The sequence below is a fragment of the Arachis ipaensis genome, chromosome B4, assembly GCF_059453495.1.
Source record: "Arachis ipaensis isolate K30076 ecotype BB chromosome B4, ASM5945349v1, whole genome shotgun sequence".
NCBI classification, from domain to species: Eukaryota; Viridiplantae; Streptophyta; class Magnoliopsida; order Fabales; family Fabaceae; genus Arachis; species Arachis ipaensis.
This window is the reverse complement of record NC_142439.1, coordinates 94881727-94900271: the sequence shown is the minus strand read 5'-3', so window position 1 is coordinate 94900271 and position 18545 is coordinate 94881727. Positions and strand designations below refer to the sequence as shown.

The window sequence follows — 18545 nt, the reverse complement described above, 5'->3', positions numbered from 1 at the left end:
GGCATAACACAAGAAAAAGAGGGCACCAATGTAAGAGAAAAGTAGAAGAAAATGACGGTATCGATACTGGCAAAGGATGTCATTGTTGTTGCAGATGAGCTTGAGGAGAGAGAGAGAACAAACAGAATTGAAGAGAGAAAAAGGATCGAGAGGGAAAAGAGGAGAGAAGAAGAGAGGAAAGGGGAAGCAGAACGTGACAGAGCTCGTCACTAAGAAGAAAGGTGACGGTGGTGGGTGTTGATGCTGCTGCCACCGTTGTTGTCGGAGGAGGTTTCCACCGAGCTATTTTTTCCCTTGCATGGCTGCTGTTGCAACCATTTTTATAATACCCTACCACACAGAGCTTTACGCCTAGGATGTAAATCAAAGATAGTGAGGTGCTACGACCTCTAAAAAGAAAATACGTACATATAGGACAAGAATAACATAGCTAGGAGCCTTGAAAGAAAAGAGGTACGATCAAAACAAACCGAAGATACATCACTCACAAAAGAAATAACACAGAAAGCTTATACAGGAAAGTAAAAGACATATATATAGAGTTCCAACAGATAAGTATAATCAAGCTCTAGACTCAACCTACGATTCCAAGGCTGGCTAGATATAGCCCAACAAAATTTATACAACAGTAAGGTCTTGTTTCTCCAAAATAATTCTCTAAGAGGGATATATAGCATAAGGTACAAAAGTGGAGAACTAACTACACAAACATAAACAGAAAATAAGTTTCAAAATACAGGTCTTCTCTTCCAAGAAAGAAAATCCAGCACGCTCGGCGAGGCACATCACGTCCTGCATCTGAAAAGCAATAACATGCATGAAATGAGAACCGTAGGTTCTCAGTATGGTAAAGGTGCCCATATAGATAATATATAAGGTCCCAGGAAAACCAGAGCCATTCCTAAAACTCAGACACTCAGATTAATATTTAAATTGATTCTAAACCATAAATATCTGAAATCTATCTAAGAGGATTCTAATTCTAGTCTAACTCTGCACCTTCCGTTTCCTTCAAACCTCCTAATCATCGGATGGAACAACCTTCTTCACATCTCCACCATAAGAGGGGTCTCTTAAGGTAAAACATAAACAAATCATACAAGTATTACACAATTAAAGAAACATATATAACATTTAAGTCATGTAACATATAGACATATATGTACAATTAGGAAAACCAAAATATGCACTTAAGCAATTCATACAAAGGCACATGATGCATGTCTGCTCTATGGCTGATGATATCATCTGTCGATTATCCAGCCAAACCCGACATGTCTGGTAGCGGACACTGGACAGTCCCAATGGCACGAAGCTCAAAGCATATGCATATATATATATATATATATATATATATATATATATATATATATATATATATATATATATATATATATATAATCAATCATCCATCGTGCGACTGGGTCAAAGAAATCTCAAATCTCAACCTGGAACCAGTGGGGAAGAGTCATTGCGTTTGCCTAGGAAGACTAAGATCAATCATAAACACCATCTTGGAGCAAGTGGAGTGACCACTGTGTTTATCCAGGAAGCTCACAATCATTTCAACCTAGAGCAAGTAGGGCAAACCACACCCTTGCATTTACCCAGGAAGCTCAAACCATCTCGACCCGGACCAAGTGGGACAAACAACACCCTTGCATCTACCCGGGGAGCTTTAACTAACCAACTTGGAGCAAGTGGGACGAACCACAACCCTTGCGTCTACCCAGGAGGTACGTTCTTATATGTCCAGGAGGAACAAAGGAGGGGATCCTAACCTCCCACTGTCTCGCTGGAGGCAATTTTACAATACCATGAGGAATAAAGAAGGGGATCCTTACCTTCCACCATCTTACTAGGGTCGCCCTTTCGAGAAAGAGTGCTCGAGATAAAATAGTCACATTTATAATCAAATCACGCCCAATATTATATTTATAACTAGCATATAGTTCTTCAAACTTTTTTCCACTATACTATGATATCTCCTCTTTAATCAACTCAAACAATTCATGAAACTAGTCTAATTAACCTTCCCACAGCACTTTGTAACCCTATGTCTACGACTCTAAATACAAAATAGAAACTACCTCTTTTATCTTATCAGCACACTCTCGCTCACCCTAAAAGCCTAAACACTAGCTATTGTACCTTTAACAAGTGTTACAGAAGTTTGGAAACCTAGAGGAATTGTCAAAAACTTAAAAATTGTAAGTTTCAGAAAAACAGGCATCATGCGTACGCAAACCACCTGCCGCGTATGCGAGAATTCACAAAATACCATGCCGCGTACATGAGACCGTGTCCGCATACGCGAGTTCATAAAACAGGGATCAGTCCTCGCATCACATGGCACTGGCGCATACGCGAGATTTCAGTTTTGATAGTGTCGCGTATGGGAGCCCGCGTCCGCATACGTGAGATGTTTGGGTAGAGCCCAATACTCGCATCCTGTGGAGCATTCCACGTACGCATTACTATTGGAAACTCCAAAAAGCTGATGAGTTCAAAAATCAGTTTTTCACACCAAACTTCAAACGCGCATAACTTTTTCATTAAAAATCATTTTCAGTTCTTTCTTCGAACGTCATAAACTTCAGAAACCCAATTGTAATTCAAAATAAGTTTTACAAGATTTGGGATTCTGGAAGCCAAGTTTTGGCCTGCCGAAGTTGGTCCAAAAATCAATTTTTTCCAAAAACAAAACCTCCAATTTTCCAAAATCCTCAATTCAAATCCAATTATTTCATGACCAAACCATCCCCAAAAATTTCCTAAATCATGTCAACATAATTTTCAATCACCCCACAACATGTTAACATATAAATTCATCAATTTCTTAACACAAATCCCATTAAACTCAACAATTTCCCCAAATACTAATCAATTCAATATCATACTCATCTCATACCTACATATAAACAATAATTGCATCAAGTACAACTATTTCACTATCAAATTGATTTCATGTATACATATACCTCAATTCCATCAAATCCAACCATTCAAACATTCAAGCCTATCCTAAGGTAACTAGCCTAAGTTTTTACGCAACATTATATATTAATTACAAGAAACCAAAATCATACCTTGATTGATTCCTTCCTAAGCCACAAGACACCACAAAATTTTCTCCTCCACAAGCTCCAAGTCTCCAAATCAATTCAACAAGCTTCAGCCACTAAAGCTTGATTCCAAATGCTCCAATTTGCCAATTCAACTCCAATTATCAAAATTAACACTAAGGTTCATAAAATTGGAGAAACCACAAGGGTTTAGAGTTTTCTTACCTTACTCATCGATAATTGGGATAAAATTCAACAATTATCCAATGCTAGAGTATCCCCTAAACCATCAAAATCACAAAATCTCCTAATATAAAAACCCACATTTGCAAAAATTCAAATAAGGGAGAAATGGGCACAAAATTTGAATGTTTTTACCATTTTGTTCAAATAGAATTGAAGAGGTTGATAAGATGAACACGTGGCCACAAACGGTGGGGCAATCAGAGTTTCAGATTGAAAATTATGATCGATAGAAGATTGAAAAGCAAAGTGGGTTAGGGTTCTTCACCAAACCTCTCCCTCTCAGCGTGCTTCATTGTGATTAAAGGGAATGGGTGTTGCGTTTTGCTTATATATGATGGACCTTGGGCTCAATATGGGCCCGGTTCAATTGGTTCAATCCGTTGATCTAATTTTGTGCCAAAACCTTTGAAATTAGTGTTTTAATTCGTAGTTTAATTATTTTTACCTCTTCTAATTAAAAAATTTAATTTTCTAATTTTTTGGCTCATATTTAATTTACTAGATAATTATTTATTAATCTATCGGGTTTTACATTCAACCCACCTAATTAAGAATTTTGTCCCCAAAATTCAATTACTTACGAACAAATGCGGTTAGTCCTTCCTCATCTCTAATTCGTTCTCCCGCGTATGTTCGTCGTCTCCGGTTCGATTCCAAATAACCTTTACTAATGAGACTTCTCTTTTCTTGGAGTTTCTCGATGCTAATATTATCAATCTTAATCAAAATTACTTGAAACATATAATCCTCTTTCAATTGAACTAATTCAGGTTTCAAGACATAGGTTGCATCAAGAGCGTGCTTCACAAGCTGTGAAATGTGGATTACATTGTGTAGGTTGGAAAGATACGGCGATAAAAATATCTAATATGCCACCGGCCACCAATACGTCTCAATACCTCAAACGGCCCAATGTACCTTGGGTTCAACTCATTAGTTTTGATTGCTTATACGACTCTAATTGTTGAAATAACCTTCAAGAATGGGTGACTTTCTTTTTCAAACTCTCTAGGTTTTCTCCTCCTTTATCCGCATAACTCTTCTGTCGGCTTTGTGCAGTTAGAATCTTAGCTCGAACTTGCTTGATCTATTCTCCGTTGTCTCGGCTATCAATTCAGGATCTAAGATGCTCAATTCTCCAGGTTCATATCAATACAAAGGCGATTAGCACTTTCGTTCAACCTCACTGTCACCTTGATGTATAGTCTCCGGTGCTCTATCTTCACCTTCTAATATGTCAAACACTTAGTCACATCTGCTGCCAAGTCATTTTTTATTCCGGGCCACCAAAAATATCTTCTCTGAATCATGATACATCTTAGTAACTTCAGGGTGAATAAAAAATCTGCTCTTGTGAGCTTGAGACAATAGTTTACGTGTTAACTTCCGACATTTAACACACTAATTCTCTTCTTATACATCCAAATTTCTTTCTGATTCCCCTTTATCTTTTCCTGATTCCCTTGATCAACTAACTTCAACATCCTTGGTAGCTCCTTATCCTCTTGCTGCACTCTTTGAATTCCAGTCTTACAGTTATTTGACATTTGCAATTGATCCAGTCGAACACCTCCATCCACTTTTCCAGCACCCAACTTAAGACTCCATACTTACTTAACAGTTCTTCCTTCTTAATTAATCATCATCCAATCAATTCTTAGAGACTTCCTGTTTAGGGCGTCCGTTACTACATTACGATGTTGCATCATCCCGCATCTTAAGCCCTTCTATGATGCATTGCAGTAACTTCCAACTAGTTCATTAGATTCAGGTAACATGAGTATTGGCGCTGTGAGCAATCTCTCCTTCCAAGTTTGAAAACTCTCTTCACGGTTGGGCGTCTGTATGAACGGTAAACCCTTGTGAGTCAACTTAATCGCAGTCCATATGGTCTACAAGAATCAAAGCTTCTCAACTCCTTGTGATGTGACACACTTACCCGCTTCATCTCTCACCTTCAAAAGTCTATCTCTAAGGAACTAATGTCTAGATGGTTATATCTAGAAATTATAGGAGATGCTAACTAAGCTCGAGTTGATTTCCAAAAAGATATTAAGCTCAAAGGCGATCAAACAACATAACCTGTGTTCACTAGAAAGCAGAAGGATGTCTTGTATGGTGATCAAACCAAGTTGTAGAAAAATAACAAAATGCACAAGAAGAAGAACTATGGTACATCTGAAGAAAGGAATTCAAATTAAAAACCTTGATAGAGAGAACAAGGCATATCGAATCAAGTAATTCTCAGCTGATTTTAGAAGAATATAGTTTGCGAATGAGAGCAACTCCACACACAGCAAGTTTCCAAGATTCAAGAATTACGTGATTATACCAGGTCAAGCTCAGACTCATCCTGAAAGTGACAAGATTCATGCAAGTAAGGAATAGAATTGGAAAGATGATCAAATCGTTTAAGAAGAACTCCGAGATAGAATTTCAATGCAGGTTAGAAAAGGAAGGCTAGATCTAGTTGCGAAGATTTGTTGGCACACTCTCTTTCTCACATAAAGCTTTCTGTTGTTGTCTTTCTTCTTCACCGACACAATCGGTGCTCCCATAGGAAAACACTTGGTTGAGCGGATCTCATTTCTATTACTTCCTTCAACCCTAAGCTTTGCCGATTATAACGGTGTCACCTTATGTGGTGCAATCAAAGCTGATTTGGCTTTCGGCACTAAGCCTATCGCAGACTCACTTTCTCATGCCACCTAAGCAATTAGTAGCTAAAGGTTAAATCCATGTCATGCCTCTTCCTTGTAGTTCACCATCACTAGATTTCAATTAATAATCCCGCACAACTCGTAAAACTTTCAATCCCTTAGATATAACTCAAATTGAATGCTTGATGTAGTTCAACATGCTTGCACTGCGTCACTCTGATTATTATCCTCCAAGAACCTAGCCACTCCTCTATGTTAATCAAAGATCACTCTGTCTCAATAACTGGAAGTCATCGATCGATCGTTCACTTAGAAACTACAATTCTCACAACTTAGTCATGCGTTACAATTGAATGCTACATACCCATATTATGCAAGGCAGTTAAAAATTTAGCTATGAGTTCATAATTACCTCAGGTTTGAGAATCAGATTTAGCTGTATCCCGGCCTTTCTTGTGTAGACAATTCCAAAACATATGCCTTGGCTCCCCGCATTTGTAACATACACCTAGGCTGGCCCTGCACGGCTTATTTTGATGATACCTTTTGAATCTTGGGCACTTTAAATTATCCAGTTCAGTCATCGCCTCCACTTCCTTGTCAAATCGCTGGCAGTTGTCGTTCCTTCCATCATTGTTCTTGTCTTGAAGATGTGGGAGAACATAAACCTTTCTTTTAAAACTATGGATCCTTGGTGTAATCTTCTTTCCTTTCTCCTTTTTGTAGGATTCCAGGAGGTTACTCCATGCCACCACAATCCTTCCTTAACATTCTCCCGTTACTCGACCCGTGTTAACTGGTGCACGAAATTGTGATCTCAGGCAACGGCGCCAAAAACTCTGTACGCACGTCTTAATAAATCGTTTTTTTTATTCACAACTTCGATACAACTAACCAGCAAGTGCACTGGGTCGTCCAAGTAATAAAACCTTACGTGAGTAAGGGTCGATCCCACGGAGATTGTTGGTATGAAGCAAGCTATGGTCATCTTGTAAATCTCAGTCAGGCGGGTAATAAATGATTATGGAGTTTTCGAAAATAAATAATAAATAGACAGAAAATCAAGATAGAAATACTTATGTATATCATTGGTGAGAATTTCAGATAAAGGTATAGAGATGCTTTCGTCCCTCTGAACTTCTGCTTTCCCGCTGTCTTCATCCAATCAGTCTTATCCCTTTCCATGGCTGGCTTTATGTAAGGACATCACCATTGTCAATGGCTACTTTTCATCCTCTCTGTGAAAATGGTCCGATGCGCTGTCACTGCATGGCTAATCATCTGGAGGCATCACCGTGGTCAATGGCTGCATCCTATCCTCTTGTGAAAATGGTCCAAATGCTCTGTCACAGCATGGCCAATCATCTGAGGTTCTCGATCATACTGAAATAGGATTCACCCTCCTTTTGCGTCTGTCACTACGCCCAGCACTCGCGAGTTTGAAGTTTGTCACAGTCATTCAATCCCAGAGTCCTACTCGGAATACCACAGATAAGGTTTAGACTTTCCGAACTCTCATGAATGCCGCCATCAATCTAGCTTATACCACGAAGATTCTGATTAAGAGATCCAAGAGATACTCATTCAATCTAAGGTGAAACGGAAGTGGTTGTCAGGCACGCGTTCGTGGGGGAATGATGATGATTGTCACATTCATCACATTCATATTGAAGTGCGAATGAATATCTTAGAAGCGGAATAAGTTGAGTTGAATAGAAAAACAGTAGTACTTTGCATTAATCTTTGAGGAACAGCAGAGCTCCACAACTTAATCTATGGAGTGCAGAAACTCTACCGTTGAAAATACATAAGTGATGAAGGTCGAGGCATGGCCAAATGGCCAGCCCCCAAACGTGATCAATATAATCCTAAGATGAACTAAAAATCATAAGATGTCAAATACAATAGTAAAAAGTCCTATTTATACTAAACTAGTTACTAGGGTTTACAGAAGTAAGTAATTGATGCATAAATCCACTTCCGGGGCCCACTTGGTGTGTGCTTGGGCTGAGCTTGAAGTTTCCACATGGAGAGGTCATTCTTGGAGTTGAACGCCAGTTTGTAACATATTTCTAGCGTTCAACTCTGGCTTGTAGCGTGTTTCTGGCGTTTAACTCCAGACAGCAACATAGAACTGGCGTTCAATGCCATTTTACATCATCTAAACTCGGCCAAAGTGTGAACTATTATATATTTCTGGAAAGCTCTGGATGTCTACTTTCCAACGCATTTGGAAGCGCGCCATTTTGAGTTCTGTAGCTCCAGAAAATCCACTTTGAGTGCAGGGAGGTCAGAATCCAACAGCATCAGCAGTCCTTCTTCTACCTCTGAATCTGATTTTTGCTCAAGTCCCTCAATTTCAGCCAGAAAATACCTGAAATCACAGAAAAAACACACAAACTCATAGTAAAGTCTAGAAATGTGAATTTAACATAAAAACTAATGAAAACATCCCTAAAAGTAACTAGATCCTACTAAAAACATACTAAAAACAATCCCAAAAAGTGTATAAATTATCTGCTCATCACAACACCAAACTTAAATTGTTGCTTGTCCCCAAGCAACTGAAAATCAAATAGGATAAAAAGAAGAGAATATACTATAAATTTCAAACTATCAATGAAACATAGCTCCAATCAGATGAGCGGGACTTGTAGCTTTTTGCCTCTTGAATAGTTTTGGCATCTCACTTTATCCATTGAGGTTCAGAATGATTGGCATCTATAGGAACTCAGAGTTCAGATAGTGTTATTGATTCTCCTAGTTCAGTATGTTGATTCTTGAACACAGCTACTTTATGAGTCTTGGCCGTGGCCCTAAGCACTTTGTTTTCCAGTATTACCACCGGATACATAAATGCCACAGACACATAACTGGGTGAACCTTTTCAGATTGTGACTCAGCTTTGCTAAAGTCCCCAATTAGAGGTGTCCAGGGTTCTTAAGCACACTCTTCTTTTGCTTTGGACCTTGACTTTAACCGCTCAGTCTCAAGTTTTCACTTGACACCTTCACGCCATAAGCACATGGTTAGGGACAGCTTGGTTTAGCCGCTTAGGCCAGGATTTTATTCCTTTAGGCCTTCTTATCCACTGATGCTCAAAGCCTTGGGATCCTTTTTATTTACCCTTGCCTTTTGATTTTAAGGGTTATTGGCTTTTTGCTCTTGCCTCTTGGTTTTAAGAGCTTTTGTCTTTTTCTGCTTGCTTTTTCTTTTTCTTTCTATTTTTTTCGCCATTTTTTTTTCTGCAAGCTTTGTTCTTTGCTGCTTTTTCTTGCTTCAAGAATCATTTTTATGATATTTCAGATTATCAAATAACATGTCTCCTTGTCATCATTCTTTCAAGAGCCAACATATTTAACATTCTAAAACAACAACTTCAAAAGACATATGCACTGTTCAAGCATTCATTCAGAAAACAAGAAGCATTGTCACCACATCAATATAATTAAACTAAGTTCAAGGATAAATTCGAAACTCATGTACTTCTTGTTCTTTTGAATTAAAATATTTTTCATTTAAGAGAGGTGATGAATTCATAGGACATTCATAACTTTAAGACAAAGTTACTAACTACTAATGATCATGTAATAAGACACAAACATAGATAAGCACTTAACATAAAGAAAACGAAAAACAGAGAGTTTAAGAACAACGAATGAGTCTACCTTAGTGATGGTGGCGTTTCCTTCTTGAGGAACCAATGATGTCCTTGAGCTCTTCTATGTCTCTTCCTTGTCTTTGTTGCTCCTCCCTCATTGCTTTTTGATCTTCTCTAATTTCATGAAGGATGATGGAGTGCTCTTGATGTTCCACCCTTAATTGTCCCATGTTGGAACTTAATTCTCCTAGGGAGGTGTTGATTTGCTCCCAAAAATTCTGTGGAGGAAAGTGCATCCATTGAGGTATCTCAGGAATTTCTTGATGATGAGCTTCCTCATGTGTTTCTTGAGCTCCATGAATAGGCTCTCTTGTTTGCTCCATCCTTTTCTTAGTGATGGGCTTGTGAGATGAATCTTTCCATCTCTCATGGCTCAGAGGTGGAAGCAATTGCCTTTCCTTTTCTCTTTCTTGAGGTTTCTCTGGCCTTAGGTGCCATTAATGGTAATGGAAAAATAAAAAGCTTATGCTTTTACCACACCAAACTTAGAATATTGCTCGCCCTCGAGCAAGAGAAGAAAGAATAGATAAAGAAAAAGAAGATATGGAGGAGATGGAGGGATGTGTGTATGGATGTGAGTAGTGAATGGAAAACAGAAGGGATGACCATGAATGGAGAGAGAGAGGGTGAAGTGGGTGGGGATCCTGTGAGATTCACAGATCCTGAGATGATCATGTGGTGTCCACAGATCCTAAGGTGTCAAGGATTTACATCCCTGCACCCATTAGGCATGTAAAACGCCTTTGCATGCAATTCTGGCATTTAAACGCCGAATTGATGCTTGTTCTGGGCGTTCAACGCCCAGATGCAGCATATTTCTGGCGTTGAACGCCAGCCAGATGCTTGTTTCTGGCGTTCAGCACCAGCTTTCCTCACTGTGCATTTCTGGCGTCTGAACGCCAGGATGCTGCTTGTTTCTGGCGTTCAACGCCAGAAACATGCTCTGTTCTGGCATTGAACGCCAGCCAGATGCTTCTTACTGGCGTTTAAACACCAGTAAGATCCTCATCCAGGGTGTGATTTTTCTTCTGCTATTTTTGATTCTGTTTTCAATTTTTTTGATTTATTTTGTGACTCCACATGATCATGAACCTAATAAAACATGAAACAATAAAAATAAAATTAGATAAATAAAAATTGGGTTGCCTCCCAACAAGCGCTTCTTTAATGTCAATAGCTTGACAGTGGGCTCTCATGGAGCCTCACAGATATTCAGAGCATTGTTGAGACTCCTCAACACCAAACTTAGAGTTTGGATATGGGAGTTCAACACCGAACTTAGAGTTTAGTTATGGCTTCCCAACACCAAACTTAGAGTTTGACTGTGGGGGCTCTGGTTGACTCTGTTTTGAGAGAAGCTTACTGTGCCTCTTTTCCATGTTTACAGAAGGATGTCCTTGAGTTTTAAACTCAAGGGAGTCCTCATTCAATTGAAGGACTAGTTCACCTCTGTTAACATCAATCACAGCTCTTGCTGTGGCTAGGAAGGGTCTTCCAAGGATGATGGATTCATCCTCATCCTTCCCAGTATCTAGGATTATGAAATCAGTAGGGATGTAAAGGCTTTCAACCTTTACTAACACGTCCTCTACTTGTCCATAAGCCTGTTTTCTTGAATTGTCTGCCATCTCTAATGAGATTTTAGTAGCTTGCACCCCAAAGATTCCCAGTTTCTCTATTACAGAGAGGGGCATGAGGTTTATCCCTGAACCAAGGTCACACAGAGCCTTTTCAAAGATCATAGTGCCTATGGTACAAGGTATTAGGAACTTTCCAGGATCCTGTTTCTTCTGAGGCAATGTCAGTTGACCCATATCACTCAGTTCATTGGTGAACAAGGGAGGTTCATCTTCCCAAGTCTCAATACCAAATAATTTGGCATTCAGCTTCATGATTGCACCAAGGTACTTGGTAACTTGCTCCTCAGTAACATCCTCAGAGCTCATGAATGGCATAAGGAGGTTTAATGGAATCTCTATAGTCTCTAGTTGAGTTTCAGATTCCTTTGGTTCCTCAGAGGGAAACTCCTTATTGATCACTGGACGTCCCAGGAGGTCTTCCTCACTGGTATTCACGTCCTCAACCTCCCTTACAGGTTCTGCCATGGTAATTAATTCAATGGCCTTGCACTCTTCTTTTGGATTTTCTTCTGTATTGCTTGGGAGAGTACTAGGAGGGGTTTCAGTGATCTTCTTACTCAGCTGGCCCACTTGTGCCTCCAAATTTCTAATGGAGGACCTTGTTTCATTTATGAAACTTAGAGTGGCCTTGGATAGATCAGAGACTAAGTTTGCTAAATTAGAGGTATTTTGTTCAGAGTTCTCTGTCTGTTGCTGAGTGGATGATGGAAAAGGTTTACTATTGTTAAACCTGTTTCTTCCACCATTATTAAAGCCTTGTTGAGGCTTTTGTTGATCCTTCCATGAGAGATTTGGGTGACTTCTCCATGAGGGATTATAAGTGTTTCCATAGGGTTCACCCATGTAATTCACCTCTGCTATTTCAGGGTTCTCAGGATCATAAGCTTCTTCTTCAGAAGATGCCTCTTGAGTACTGTTGGATGCAGCTTGCATTCCATTCAGACTCTGAGAAATCATATTAACTTACTGAGTCAATATTTTATTCTGAGCTAATATGGCATTCAAAGTATCAATTTCAAGAACTCCCTTCTTCTGAGGCGTCCCATTACTCACAGGATTCCTCTCAGAAGTGTACATGAACTGGTTATTAGCAACCATATCAATGAGTTCTTGAGCTTCTGCAGGTGTTTTCTTTAGGTGAATGGATCCACCTGCAGAAGTATCCAATGACATCTTAGCTAATTCAGACAGACCATCATAGAATATATCCAGGATGGTCCATTCTGAAAGCATGTCAGAAGGACACTTTTTGGTCAGTTCCTTGTATCTCTCCCAAGCTTCATAGAGGGATTCACCTTCTTTCTGTCTGAAGGTTTGAACATCCATTCTAAGCTTACTCAGCTTTTGAGGAGGAAAGAACTTGGCTAAGAAAGCCGTGACCAGCTTATCCCATGAGTTCAGGCTATCTTTTGGTTGAGAGTCCAACCATATTCTAGCTCTGTCTCTCACAGCAAAAGGGAAAAGCATGAGCCTGTAGACTTCAGGATCTACTCCATTAGTCTTTACAGTATCACATATTTGCAAGAATTCAGTTAAGAACTGAAAAGGATCTTCAGATGGAAGTCCATGAAACTTGCAGTTTTGTTGCATTAGAGAAACTAGTTGAGGTTTCAACTCAAAATTATTTGCTCCAATGGTAGGGATGGAGATGCTTCTTCCATGTAAATTGGAATTTGGTGCAGTAAAGTCACCAAGAACTCTCCTAGCATTTTTATTATTTTCGGCTGCCATCTCCTCTTTTTGTTCGAAAATTTCTGAAAGGTTGTCTCTGGATTGTTGTATTTTAGCTTCTCTTAATTTCCTCTTCAGTGTCATTTCAGGTTTAGGGTCTGCTTCAACAAGAATGTTCTTGTCCTTGCTCCTGCTCATATGAAAAAGAAGAAAACAGAAAAATAATAATAGGGATCCTTTTTGCCCAGGTACAGAGGTTCCCTTATGTGAGTAGAAGAAGAAGAAAAAGAAAGGAATTCGAACACAGATAGAAGAAGGGGTTCGAATTTGGGTGAGAAGAAGTGTTAGTAGATGAATAAATAAATAGAAGGAGATGAGAGAGAAGGATTTTCGAAAATTATTTTTGAAAAATGGTTAGTGAATTTCAAAAATTAAAAGAAGAATTAAATTAAAATTAAAGTTTGAAATAATTAGTTAATTAGAAGAATTTTGAAAAAGAGGGAGATATTTTCGAAAATTAGAGAGATAGAGTTAGTTAGGTAGTTTTGAAAAAGATAAGAAACAAACAAAAAGTCAATCATTTAGTTGAAAAAGGTTTGAAAATTAATTTTGAAAAGATAAGAAGATAAGAAGTTGGAAAAGATATTTTAAAATCAAATTTTTGAAAAAGATAAGATAAGAACAACTTGAAGATCATGAAGAACACTATGAATGCATGAATTTTCGAAAAATGCAAGATGAATATGCAATTGACACCAAACTTAAAAATTGACTCAAGACTTAAACAAGAAACACAAAATATTTTTGATTTTTATGATTTTCTAAATTTTTTTGGTTTTTTTTTCGAAAATTAATGTGAAAAAGAAAAATAAGGATTCCAAAATTTTTAATATGAATTCCAGGAATCTTGCACTCTTAGTCTAAAGCTTCAGTCCAGGAATTAGACATGGCTCACTAGCTAGCCAAGCTTTCAATGAAAGCTCCGGTCCAAAACACTAGACATGGCCAATGGCCAGCCAAGCTTCAGCAGATACCTATCATGTATACAACAGCTGATACTTCATCCAACTTCATATACTTATAATTGGAAGCCTCAGTCCAAAAGAATTTAGACATGGCTTTACAGCCAGCCAGGCTTCAACATGCTTCATGAAACACTAGAATTCATTCTTAAAAATTCTGAAGAAAAATATAATTTTTTTTTTGAAAACAATTTTTTTAGAAACTTTTTTGAAAAGAAAATTACCTCATCTGAGCAACAAGATGAACCGTCAGTTGTCCAAACTCAAACAATCCCCGGCAACGGCGCCAAAAACTTGGTGCACGAAATTGTGATCTCAGGCAACGGCGCCAAAAACTCTGTACGCACGTCTTAATAAATCGTTTTTTTTATTCACAACTTCGATACAACTAACCAGCAAGTGCACTGGGTCGTCCAAGTAATAAAACCTTACGTGAGTAAGGGTCGATCCCACGGAGATTGTTGGTATGAAGCAAGCTATGGTCATCTTGTAAATCTCAGTCAGGCGGGTAATAATTGATTATGGAGTTTTCGAAAATAAATAATAAATAGACAGAAAATCAAGATAGAAATACTTATGTATATCATTGGTGAGAATTTCAGATAAAGGTATAGAGATGCTTTCGTCCCTCTGAACTTCTGCTTTCCCGCTGTCTTCATCCAATCAGTCTTACCCCTTTCCATGGCTGGCTTTATGTAAGGACATCACCATTGTCAATGGCTACTTTTCATCCTCTCTGTGAAAATGGTCCGATGCGCTGTCACTGCATGGCTAATCATCTGGAGGCATCACCGTGGTCAATGGCTGTATCCTATCCCCTTGTGAAAATGGTCCAAATGCTCTGTCACAGCACGGCTAATCATCTGAGGTTCTCGATCATACTGGAATAGGATTCACCCTCCTTTTGCGTCTGTCACTACGCCCAGCACTAGCGAGTTTGAAGTTCGTCACAGTCATTCAATCCCAGAGTCCTACTCGGAATACCACAGACAAGGTTTAGACTTTCCGGACTCTCATGAATGCCGCCATCAATCTAGCTTATACCACGAAGATTCTAATTAAGAGATCCAAGAGATACTCATTCAATCTAAGGTGGAACAGAAGTGGTTGTCAGGCACGCGTTCGTGGGGGAATGATGATGATTGTCACGTTCATCACATTCATATTGAAGTGTGAATGAATATCTTAGAAGCGAAATAAGTTGAGTTGAATAGAAAAACAGTAGTACTTTGCATTAATCTTTGAGGAACAGCAGAGCTCCACAACTTAATCTATGGAGTGCAGAAACTCTACCGTTGAAAATACATAAGTGATGAAGGTCGAGGCATGGCCAAATGGCCAGCCCCCAAACGTGATCAATATAATCCTAAGATGAACTAAAAATCATAAGATGTCAAATACAATAGTAAAAAGTCCTATTTATACTAAACTAGTTACTAGGGTTTACAGAAGTAAGTAATTGATGCATAAATCCACTTCCGGGGCCCACTTGGTGTGTGCTTGGGCTGAGCTTGAAGTTTCCACATGGAGAGGTCATTCTTGGAGTTGAACGCCAGTTTGTAACATATTTCTAGCGTTCAACTCTGGCTTGTAGCGTGTTTCTGGCGTTTAACTCCAGACAGCAGCGTAGAACTATCGTTCAATGCCCTTTTACGTCATCTAAACTCGGCCAAAGTATGGACTATTATATATTGCTGGAAAGCTTTGGATGTCTACTTTCCAACGCAATTGGAAGCACGCCATTTTGAGTTCTGTAGCTCCAGAAAATCCACTTTGAGTGCAGGAAGGTCAGAATCCAACAGCATCAGTAGTCCTTCTTCTACCTCTGAATCTGATTTTTGCTCAAGTCCCTCAATTTCAGCCAGAAAATACCTAAAATCACAGAAAAAACACATAAACTCATAGTAAAGTCCAGAAATGTGAATTTAACATAAAAACTAATGAAAACATCCCTAAAAGTAACTAGATCCTACTAAAAACATACTAAAAACAATGCCAAAAAGCGTATAAATTATCTGCTCATCATTAACCAACTTCGAAAGGCTTGCTATCTTCCTTGGTACCACTGCACTCCGACCATTAACTTCACTATCCTGTCTATTACCACCTTTATTACTACTCCTAACTTGTTGTTCTGTCCTACTCATTGCTTGTTGGTTGCAACAGCAACAGCAATAATGGTAGCAGCTACGTTCGTCATTACGGTTCCGAATTCAGTGATACTACCTACCGATACGGTTACCTCATTACCTCTCTGTCCTAAACCACGTTCGTGTCCATGAGATGTCATTTGGTACCTATTCACACCAAATAATCGATATCAAGGTGATCAGTCTAATATCTCAAGTCTAGTGCTTCAAAGTCCCAAATGTATGCTCATGAACAAATATGCCACATATATCAATTAGATATCCTAATTAGCATATAGACACACCCAGAGTATGCCCAGAAGTGTGGTAAGTTCGTCCCTCAGGAACTACAGAAATGAACTGCTCTGATACCATAATGTAACACCCTACCACATAGAGCTTTACGCCTAGGACATAAATCAAAGGTGGTGAGACACTACAACCTCTAAAAAGAAAATACATACATATATAACAAGGATAACATAGCTAGGAGCCTTGAAGAAAAGGGGTACGATCAAAACATACCAAAGATGCATCGCTCACGAAAAATGATAAAATAGAAAGCTTATACAAGAAAGTAAAAGACATGTATATATAGAGTTCCAACGGATAAGTATAATCAAGCTCTAGACTCGAGCTGTGATGCCAAGGCCGGCTAGAATATATATACAAATACAACCCAACAAAATATATACAACAGCAAGGTCCTGTTTCTCCAAAATAATCCTATTCATACTCGGGTCGAGCTATGCGACCCGGGCCGACTTCAGACAAGAACATCTGACCTCTTAAGGTTGGATCGCCACCGACCTCTCCTTAAAGAGCTCGGCCAAATCACTATAAAGGCCCAAGTAGGCCCAAACAGCGGAACACAGCCCATTCTAAAGGCGGCAAAGCCTAGAAAGATAAGGCGGTTCCCCTAAAAGATAAGATAAGATAACTTATCTTAAAGGACACCCCACACTACTATAAATACACTGGAGCACCCAAGTATAACTCATACTCTGATTCTACACAAAAACCTGCTTAAAGCTCATGCTAACTTAAGCATCGGAGTCTTTTGCAGGTACCACCACCCTCTGGTGATCAAGGATCAGCAATACCACCAAGTCAAACAAGTCGAACAAGACAACTCCGGCCACCGTAGCAGATCTCATCCGAGATCGACCTTCAGTTTTAGGTAACCCTCAGAATATTGGCGCCGTTGCCGGGGAACCTGGAAGTCATCCCCTCATCATGGCGGACAACCTTGACAACGACCACAACTCCGGTTTGAAATAAAGAACCCTGCTTAAAAATATGGATGCCACAATAAAAGATGTGCCTCAAAACAAGGGGGACAAGTAAACTCCAAACACCGAAATCTTAGATGCCCTCCGTGAACAGCAGAATCGCCTTAAACAAGTCGAACAGGACGCTGAACATTAGCGGGAGGCTGAGAGAGACCTCCGAAGAGAAGCGAGACGTCGCCAGAGCTAGAGGACAAGCTTGCAAAGCTCGATGCCGATCTCAAAACCAAAACTGCTCATTCGAACCATGAAGATAACTTGATGGGTGAAAATTAGATTTCCACACAAACTCACCGGCAAGTGTACCGGGTTGCATCAAGTAGTAATAACTCACAAGAGTGAGGTCGATCCCACAGGGATTGATAGATCAAGCAACTTTAGTGAGTGGTCAGTTTAGTCAAGTAGACAGTATTTAATTGAATGAAATCTGAGCAGCAGAATGTAAATTGCAGGGAATTTAAATTGCAGAAAGTAAATAGACAAACTCTTAAAGAGCAAGAAACGTAAAGTGCAGCAAATGTAAAGGGAATTGGGTGCAGGGAAATTAAAGACAGCAGTAAATCAGAATTTAGAACAATTGCAGAAGATGTAAATGTGCAGGAAAGTAAATCAAGCTCAATGTGAACGGAAATGTGAAATTGCAGAAGAAAAGAATTGCAGGAAGAATTAAATTGCATAAGCTAAATTGAATTCAATACTCAAATGCGACAATTGCAGAAAGATAAAAGTGTATCAAACTATGCTAAGCTCTCTGGAGTCTCTAATCTTCCAAGAGAGATCTGGAGTCTCTAATCCTCCAGCCTAAGCCACTATTCTACTCTTACTCCTACTGTGCACTCCCCTTTTTTAACAGAACTAAAATATTTTTATAGGCATTCCTAAATTACAAATGAGATTCAAATTGAAAACAAATTACAATTAAATGCAAAATTCCTATTCTAGATGATCCTTGTGCCTTTGAGTCATGAAAATGGGCTCTGCTTGATATGAATTTCACTTGGGTTTGGAATCAGCTAAATTGAGCAGAAGTGATACTTCCACGAGAGCGTAGTGTTCATTTAGAGAACGGAGCGTTCGGGCACCCACGCGTATGCGTGCTGTACGCTTACGCGTCCCTGGCGTTTTGGCTCATCGATGCGAGCGCGTACTGTGCACGAGCGCG

General features: G+C 39.2%; 1 non-coding gene across 1 annotated transcript; it reads left to right on the top strand.

The window, feature by feature from the left end:
• Positions 1–12499: 12499 nt before the first annotated feature.
• LOC148568431 (small nucleolar RNA R71) lies at positions 12500–12607 on the top strand. The gene has a single exon (XR_015881623.1). It is a non-coding gene; the product is annotated as a small nucleolar RNA R71 (small nucleolar RNA).
• The last annotated feature ends 5938 nt before the right edge of the window (positions 12608–18545 follow it).